The sequence below is a fragment of the Prionailurus bengalensis genome, chromosome B2 (assembly GCF_016509475.1).
Source record: "Prionailurus bengalensis isolate Pbe53 chromosome B2, Fcat_Pben_1.1_paternal_pri, whole genome shotgun sequence".
NCBI lineage: Eukaryota > Metazoa > Chordata > Mammalia > Carnivora > Felidae > Prionailurus > Prionailurus bengalensis.
The window spans coordinates 143,706,771-143,716,621 of NC_057349.1; the positions used below are offsets into that span (position 1 = coordinate 143,706,771).

The 9,851-nt window shown below is 42.0% G+C and overlaps 1 long non-coding RNA gene across 1 annotated transcript; it reads left to right on the forward strand.

The window, feature by feature from the left end:
• Positions 1-2,732: 2,732 nt before the first annotated feature.
• Positions 2,733-9,343, forward strand: LOC122490143. Its single transcript, XR_006299100.1, has 2 exons — positions 2,733-2,857; positions 9,168-9,343. It is a non-coding gene; the product is annotated as an uncharacterized LOC122490143 (long non-coding RNA).
• The last annotated feature ends 508 nt before the right edge of the window (positions 9,344-9,851 follow it).

A 9,851-nucleotide genomic window follows, 5' to 3' on the forward strand; every position in this document is an offset into this window, starting at 1 on the left:
AGCCTTTGCATTCCACTGTTCCCATGTCTGCTCAAAGACCATTTGGCATGTCTCCTCCAGAACAGGAGCCTGCTTTGAAAAGAATGAATTCTGTCTGGTTGCTTTTTAAGGGCAAATTTTAAAATCAAGACAGCTCTGAAAACAAGTAGAGTTTTGTTCTTCGCTGACCTCAATGAGATGCTTGTTGGCTCCAGTGCCCAGCAGCCTGGCTTAGAGTTCTGTTGAGCCAGTGGCAACTCGCATGGAGTGAGCACTGCAGGAAGGGGTGCAATGCTGGTGAGTTTCTGCTGCAGTAGAGGAAAGGGTGCCCCATTGGAAGTGTTCCACCAGGGTAATGGCTTTGGTGCTGGCCCAGGGACTTATGATGGGGGGGGGGGGGGTGGAGAAGGGGAGGGAACCTGTGGAAAACACTCACGGTGTTCAGAGGGGAAGCAGTTCAGAAAAGGAGGAGGTGGTAGCCAATGAAGAAATGGGCTCCCCAAGATAAGCTCCAATCCTCAACAAATGAAGTCACCCCTACTGCAATGGAGCCCAAATCTCAGGAGCCTGCAGGGTGGGAAGCTCTTTCAGGTAGTTCTTTTGCTCCTGGCATCCTCTAAACCACATGTTCACTCACAGGAGGACTGAAAGGAAGGGTTTCTCCATGGGCTTGCACAAAAACAGGATAAGAATTCCTTTAAGCTGTTCTCAGTATTCAACGTTTCGATAACTTGCTTCAGCTCTGGGACACAAAACTGAAAGAAGACTCTTCACCTTGCTGATCCCACATGTACATTGACTGTGCACATGACAGAATATTGTAGCTATATTGCTACCTGGGGATTTTCGTGTTGACGTGCTTTTTAAATGGTGCCAAAGAATATCTAGGTGTTTCCTGTCCTGTTAGACCAGTAAGATCTGATTCATTTCCACTTCACAAAGGGCTCACTCTATCACAGGCTTGAGCAATCTATCTTTCCTCCCCACATCAAGGATATTGGATCAGCTTTTTCCTTCTCTTCTTTCGCTAAGGAAAATTGGGTTTTCATCAAATGGTTTTCCCATTTCTTTTTAAACAAGCAGGGTAAATGGACTCCCAGGTTGGCCAGTGCATGGCCCTTCTGAGACACACATGATCCAGGGAAACCTGACCCCACAGCATTCCGCACCTTGCTATTGGAATGTTGAATGCTGTTGACAGGAAAGATACTCTTTCTTTCTACTCACCAAGAGGCTTTGATGTCCAAATCCCCATCACTCAGTCCTGGAGACTATCAGGCATGTGTGAGAGCACCAGACACAAATCTCTGAGGTCAGGGTCTTGTTTGCATTCAAGTACATGTGTCCCGTGGTCCCTGATGACCAGCATGTCCCTCTCTGCATGTGGGACCATCCTTGGCCTACAGCCCCTGCTATGTTCCGGACTCACTTCACACGCAGCTGGAGCACAAATGAGGAAGTCAATGCAATTTGGTATTTGGAGGCATGAGAAGGCGCCAATTTACATTTTCTGTTTGCATTTGCTCAGTGAGTTCATTCCTTCACCCACCGTTGGAGTGAAGAAAAACAATTCTTGGAGAAATCATTTGCCCAAAGTCTTCATTGTATTCCATGAGGTGCTCCCTCTTCTCAAGAGCAGAATGGCATTATGGAGGAAGGAATACAGTGGAGACAGGGAGCCAAGGCCCCTGTAGATGGTAGTCTTTAGCCCTCTGACGGGGCAGTTTCAACCCCCACCCTGCCCTGTTTCATGTTGTTTCCCATCCCACTATGCTTAACAAGTCCTGGTCCTCTCTCCAAGCTGCCTGAATTATATTTTTTAAATACAAGTGGAATTATGTCACTCTCCTGCTTAAGACCACCCTCTAGATTCCACTGTCCTTGGTTTAAAGAAGAGCTTTTTCTTGGACCCCCAGCCACCACCACCAGCTGTCTCTTTCCCCAGCCTCCCTCCCTCACCTATCACATGAACTTTCTTTGGTTCTCACATCCTATCATGGCCTTTCTCCCCTCTCAGCCTCACATATGCTACCCTCCTGCTGGGCTGTTGTCCCTTCTTTCTCCTCTTGTCAAACTGACAAATGCATTTGTCTAGAGAGGCCTTCACTGACCTCTCACCCTTCTAACCTCTAATGGCCCCCGCCATTACCAATGGTCCCTTTGCTATTCTGTCCCATAGGATTTCATGCCTGTCTTTCATGGAATTTATGACAACATTCAATGACATAGCTCATCTGCCTACTCAACACCTCCCAATAGCATTGGAAGCTTTAAGTGGCTAGAGATGGTGTCTATATTGTCCACCATAGTCTACCTAGTGCCTAGTACAATGCCCACCACTTTGAAGGGACTCCATTATCATTTGCTGAGGGAATGAACACAGGCATGGACAAATAATGAAGTCTGGATTTCAATACCCTGCAGGTGCCCTCTGGGCACCACACCTGGCCTTTCCTTCCCAGATTCAGTCATGGTGTTTGTGGTTATGTGAGCCCTGTCCACTCAGCCAGAAAATCTGGCCCTATCTTCCACCAGCAGCAAACAGTACGGGAAATCTCTGTATTTAGGAGCAAGGAACTCCAACTTCTCAACCAGACGCCTGAGTTGCAGTTAATGTAACCAATGTTAACCCTAGAAGGCACCTTGACAGCCATCTCTCCATCTCTCCTGCCCTCATTTACTGATGAGCAGAAAAACCATGGCGATAACAAAGGACATTATTGGATAACACTCTGGGGTCCAGACCCCAGGAAGTTTATACTGCAAATGAGCTGCTCAGTACCTCCCCCATGGCCAGTGCTGTCTCCTTCCCATCCTTGCAGTCAGCGTTCAGGACCCCCAGAGAAGGCTATTCTTATTTTCCAAGCCATTGTTCATGGTAAGCTCTGACCTTAGAATGACTTTGAGATATAGCAATTTAAGATGTAAAGCAATATTGATAGAGTCTAGCTAGACAGTGGTTTATCTAACCCTCTTTGTGAAAACAATGTTTCCACTATTTCCATTCTAAATATTTCATTTTTGGAACATCGGTCCAACAAGAAAACACAAGGCTTGTTGTGTTAATAGGTGCGCCTGAACACACACTTGGGCAATCTGAGCATCTCTTGCGAGGAACTCCATGGGTCAGTGGGATATAATTTGGTTGAGGAAAAGAGAATCTCAGTGCCACAGCAAATGAATAAATAACTTGACGACCACAAAAGGAATGATTAGAATTTTCACCACAAGGCAAAAGAATTAATTGTTAAAATGTGCACAGGAAGGTGAGAGGATCCATTTTTAATAATAATGCTGTTCAGAAACAAATTTAATCTAACTACACAACCTGAAATATTTTCATATGCAATAACAAAAATGAAGATTATTGGCTCCTCTTGGTCCTTAGGGATTATTTGTCTGTGAGCAGCATATGAAGAAAACTTTGGAACTGAATCCATATAACAGAAAACATCTGTTTGGGTATCTTTCAATTACAATATGTTACAGGGAGGAAATGGGATTGAGAAATACCAGTCTGACATGTAAACTGGCCATTTCTGACTTAAACATTTCATAGACTCCCTTGGCAGAAACACCTCTGGTGATCCTTTAAATTGATCTCTCTGCCTTTTGAAATTCTTAAAAGCGTTGGTCTCCCCATCTTCTTATGTGGTAAATAAAGTAACCAGACATACATACACACAAAGAATAATTGTGAGGGTAGGTTCAAAAACATTTCCCCATTAATATGTAAAAAGAGGGAGGAAATGGAAAGCCTGGATTGATAGCTGGAAAATCTTTGTCATAGAATGTGAGTCATTGATTTCAATGTTTCAGGTGGAGACTACACGGAGTGAAAGAAGGAAAGCTCACGTCTCCCATCTTTTAAAAACTCTGTGAGCTCACACTGCCTTCAGGCACTGTGCTCTCTCCTTGCCATCATGGCTCGACAAGCTCCCGGCCACACTTCCCCTGCTCCAGGCATTGGGCTCCACTTACTCAGGATCCACAGAAACTAGACTCTTCTCTGAAGTCTCCTACCACTACCAGTGGTGTCCTGACGGCCAGTAGGGTGCACATGATGTGCAATGCCCTTCTTTTTGGAAGTTGTTTCTCTTCCACTCCACCCCACTTGTAGATTCATGATTAGCCCTTCACCCCTTAAATAGTGTTTCCTCTGTCCTCAGCTTGGAAGCTATTAACACAAGTCTCACCCCACCCCTTGCATCTTCCCCTGCCCCTCCTGCTCCATTGGTCCAGGCCTTCATCTTTTCTGCCTGGACTCCCCGCCCACCTTGCACTCCCACCCCCCCACACTCCACCCTATCTCCTGATCGTGCCCCGGGTTGCTGCCAACCATCACCCTACAGGGAAAATCTGTTGTGTCACTTCTCCCCTGCCTTAAAATCCTCCAGTGGCTCCCCATAGCTCCCAGTTTACCCTGCCCAGTCAAGACCCTCCTGGCCAGGCCTGCCCCTGATCCTGCCCTTCCAGAAGGCCACCCTCTCTCCCGGTGCTCCTCACCAAAAGCAGCGGTGGCCTCAGCTACTGCCATTGGTCCAGCCTCTCCTCACTGGCTGGCATGCCCCTTCCCCTTCATCACTTCCCTCTTAGTCTTTAAACCTTGGCCTCCATGCCACCTTTCTCATCATCTCCAGTAGTGGCCCTTTGTGACTTCTTTCCATTTTGAATTGATCAGCCTTGCCCATGGTTTATCAATTTTACTCATCTTTTCAAAAAACACAACTTTTGGTTTTGGTTCTTCTGCTTGGCTTTTATTTCAGCATTTTCTGCCTTTGTTTTTATTGTTTTCTTTCTTCTCCTCTCTTTGCATTTGTTTTGTTTTTCTCTTTCTAATTTCTGGAGACAAACACTTGGTTCCTGGAATGCTTTTCAGGCTGTATCTTTTCCTAGTACAACATTCTAAGGTGAACATTTCTCTTCAAGCATTGCTTTCACTACATCCCACATGTGTTTGAAAAATATGTTTTTTAAAAAACCTATTTTGGTTGAGGTTCTTTTTGACTTGTGGATTATTAGATATTTTTCTTAATTTTTAAACATATGGTGATCTTCTAGTGACCTTTTTGCTTTTGAACTGTGGTCACATTACACCCTCTGTAATTCTCACCTTTTGAAGTTGTTGATTCTTGCTTTGTGGCCTCCTATGGGCTGAGTTTTTGTAATTCAATATATACTTGAAACTAGGTATATTCTCTCACCTCTCTTGGTGTGTCAGGTTTTTAACCATGTTTTTGAAATTTCTCCTAGACTTATAGATTTTTTGCCTGCTTGATCTATCAGTTCTGAGAGAGATCTGTTACAAAATTCCAGTATGACTGTGGATTTACCCAAACCTCCATCGAGTTCTTCTGGTCACTTTTTTTTTCAAATATTTAAGGCCATATAATTAGATGCTTATAAATGCTAAGTTATTTTACATTCTTGATGGGTTGAATCCCTAATCAGTAAGAAGTAACTCTTAATCTCCAGTAATTCTTTTTCTTTCCTTTTTTTTTCTTTTTCTTTTTAACTTGCTTTAAGTTCAAGTTTGTCCGATATTGATACAGATTTACCAGCTTTCCTTTGGCCACTATTTACAGAGTTTAATGGTTTCCACTCTTTTATTTTCAAACTGTTTTTATTCTTATGCTTTAATTTGTGCCTTGAAAACAGAATATAATTTGACTTCAATTTGTAATCAAGCCAGAAAATCTTTGTCTTTTAACTGAAGTAATTAGTCTACCTTTATTGAATATAATTACAATATATTTGACTTTAAATCTACTATCTTACAATATGCTTTCTATTTGTCCCACTCACTCCATGCTCTTTTCCTCTCTTTTCTTGCCTTCTTTTGGATTGACTATTTTTTATCATTCCATTTTCTCAGTCTCTTTATTTAAAAGTTTTATACTTTTTATTTTTAAAAATTTTTTTTTCAAAAATTTATTTATTTTTGGGACAGAGAGAGACAGAGCATGAACGGGGGAGGGGCAGAGAGAGAGGGAGACACAGAATCGGAAACAGGCTCCAGGCTCTGAGCCATCAGCCCAGAGCCCGACGCGGGGCTCGAACTCACGGGCCGCGAGATCGTGACCTGGCTGAAGTCGGACGCTTAACCGACTGCGCCACCCAGGCGCCCCAAAAGTTTTATACTTTTTAGTATGCTTTTAATGGTTACCTTGGAAATGACAACATGAGTTTTGGACTTAACAAAGTGTTTTGATAACTGGTATTTTTACCTCCTCTAGAGTACTATCAGGACCTTAGAACCCTTAGAATCCTTTTAATCCCTTCCAAACTTAAAACTTTTCATATCCTACATAGAAATAGATGATAGATAGATAGATAGATAGATAGATGATACATAGATAGATAGATAGATAGATGATAGATGGATGATAGATAGATAGATAGATAGATAGATAGATGATAGACGGATGATAGATAGATAATAACATACACACATATATATGGATCCCAACAAATATTATTATTGTTTTATAAAATCCATGTCATTCGGATTTGCTCATATATTTATTTATTTATTCTCTTGAATCTCTAACCTTCCATCAAGGATTACTTTTTGCCTAATAAAGAACTCTCCTTAATGTTTCCTTCATTGACAATCTGTTGGTAACAACTCTTTCTGTTTCTGTCTGAGAATGTCTTAATTTCATCTTCATACTTGAAAGATACTTTTACTGACAGTCTATATTGGCAGTTTGATCTTTGTGTTTGGTTTTTCAGTATAGTGAAGATATTCCACTATCTTTTTTGACTTCCATCGTTGCTCCTGATAACTCAATTATCAGTGCATTTACTGTACCTTTTAAAATAATCTTTTGGGGTCCCTGGGTGGCTCAGTCAGTTAAGCGTCCAACTCTTGATCTCAGCTCAGGTCTTGGTCTCAGGGTCATGAGTTCAAGCCCCACACTGGGCTCCTTGTGAAGCCTACATTAAAAAAAAAAAAAGTAACCTTTTTCTCTCTGGCAGTTTTAAGGATTTGTCTACAACAACACCATGATAGTTCCTTTATATTTATCCTGACTAAGATTCCTTGGGATTTTTTACATACATATTAATGTCTCTTGGGAAAATTGTCAGCAATTATTTTCATTAATTATTATTAATAAATATAATTTTGAGCAGTTATTTTATTCTTGAGGCTCTTGCTGCTACTTCTTCCAAAAGTCCAACTGGACATGTGTTGGACTTTCTAATTATACCCTCTCTTTGTATTATGTCTTCTCATTACCTTCTGCCTTTGTGTGCTTCATTTTGCGTATTTTCCTCTAACCTTACAGTTTACTAATTTTCTCTTCAACCCTATCTAATATGTCATTAAATCTATATATTGAGTTTTAACTAAGTTACTGGATTTTTAAGTTCTAGAGTTTATTTTGTTTTCATTTAAATCTGCTTTGCACTTTTTGTGGGTTCCGATAATCTGCCAAATTTTTCAAACTTATCCTTTCTCTTCTTAAAAATAGTAAATACAGTTGCTATAAAGTCTCTCACTGATCACTCCCATATCTGATATTCTTACAGGGGTGCGTGTTATTTCTCATTTTCACTGTTCTTTTTTTTTTTTTTCAACGTTTTTTTGTTTTTGTTTTTTTTTTGGGGGGGGGACAGAGAGAGACAGAGCATGACCGGGGGAGGGGCAGAGAGAGAGGGAGACACAGAATCGGAAACAGGCTCCAGGCTCTGAGCCATCAGCCCAGAGCCCGACGCGGGGCTCGAACTCCCGGACCGCGAGATTGTGACCTGGCTGAAGTCGGACGCTTAACCGACTGCGCCACCCAGGCGCCCCTCATTTTCACTGTTCTTTCTCACGGTTCTTTCTCAGGTGAGTGTGTACCTTCTGTGCCTAGTTTTTTGTTTTGTTGTTGTTGTTTTTACTGTACGCTTGACGTTGTACTTTTTAAATTATTAGTAGAAATATTTTAGAGCCAGAATTGTTACTTTTTAGATTTAATTTTTATTTGCCTCTGCCATGGCTTGAGGTGCTATCATTTCCTTATCCTTTATTCCAATTTCAGGACCCAAGATTTCTTGGTCCCCCAGATGACCCCGAACTGGGCCATAGTTCATGAGAGGGCTGTTTTACTTCTGTTTGACCCTCATCTCTAGGATGAACAGTGCTGCTGAGACTGAGACCAAAGAATGGCAGGTTTCTTTCCTGTGGGCTCGGGGCTCCGAACTCATGCCCCATCATCTCACAGGACTGGAAAGGTGCTGCTCACTCTCTTAACCATATTTCAGATTTTCATCTGTCCCTTGGTCAAAAGCAGGGGCAACATCACTTCTCGGATTTTCGTCTTCTCAGTCTTGACCCACTAACTCCTCATTATCTCATTCGCTCTTTAATGCTTTTGAGGAACGTTTTAAATGTCATTTAATTGTCTGGTGGTTATTTTCAGTGAGATGATTGGTATGAATTACCCCACCCCTGTCACCAACAGAATCTCTTTTGCCGGTTCAAGCAATGTTATTCATCTTTCCACCCTTGCTATGCGCTAGAGTATCGGGTGAAAGTGCTGGTCTGGCATACAATGCGGGTGTGGCCCCCTGAGGGTTAGAGGCAACTGTGGTCCAACATTGGATAAAAGTCTAGTGAAGAAGAAACTTGCAGCTTCTTCCACCCAACTTGCACTCCTTCCCCGGGCCCCACTCCTTCTGTGTGCCACTTGTCCCTCAGCACTTTCCCTTGGCTCTCCCCTGCTCTCCCCTGCTCTCCCCTGCTCTCCCCTGCTCTCCCTTGTTCTTCCTGCCTCCTAAAACCAGTTCATCTACAAATGGCCCTTGAGCCCATTCTCATTGTTTCATAGTTTCCATCTTAAAAAAAATCAAAAGTGATTCTTTTCCTATATGGATTCAAACGACGATTCAAATTTCTTTTTCTAGAAAAGAAAGGTCCAATTGCATTAAACCAAGAGAGACTCTGAGAAACAATGTTAAAGGAGTGATTCATCATGCTGACATTAACTGGGAGGATGTCCAAAGCACACAGAAGAGTAAATACACTTAGAAAGATGATTTTTCATGTTTAAAATCATAATAATCATGTTTCCCATGTCCTCTTTGTTGAGGCTTAAAGTGTCAGGCTAAAAGTAATTAAGCTTTACACTCAATACAAAAATGTATTCAGAAACTGTCATGTCTCAACTTTGTCTTTATTTTTATGTCTTTATAACCAGGACTGGCCTGTCATAAGACATGACGCTTCATTGCAAACATCTCCACTCCTCACCTCCTCATGTGCTCAGCAACCTTCTCAGTGGAGTAACAGTAAACTCCATTCTCATAAAAACCCCAAGGATGTAAACCCCGCAGGATTGAGTTTATTAAAGTAAAACCCGAAACAAAATCCCTACATTCTTCTCTTTTAGATCTATTCAAAAGAACCAATAGCCTTCACTCCCACAAACTGCCACAGTATTTCCATTCCAATGAAAACAAACAAGCTTTAACTGAAAAACCTACAGTCCGTGGCAAACAACAAGTCAGGTAATTTCCTTCAATAGGGACACAGACTTGTAAATAAAGAGGCAAAGCAGTACATTTCGAGGGACATTCTTCCCTCCTGTAACTTCCATCAGCTTTTCCCTCCATGTCCACCGACCCACATCATATCCTCCAGTCAATAAACAACCTCAGTAAAATGAGCTGTTGGCCATGGGCTTGTGTGTGTGTATAGACAGAGGAGCAGAGAGAGACAGAGACAGAGAGATACAGAGATGAGATGGGGGAAGGGAAAGCAGTAAAGCACGTACAGTGAAGTGTTAAGTCGGGGAATCTGGCTCATCCATGGAAGTTTTGTACTATTCTTGCGACTTCTCTATACATCAGAAACCATTTCAAGAAAGAAAGCAAGAACAAAA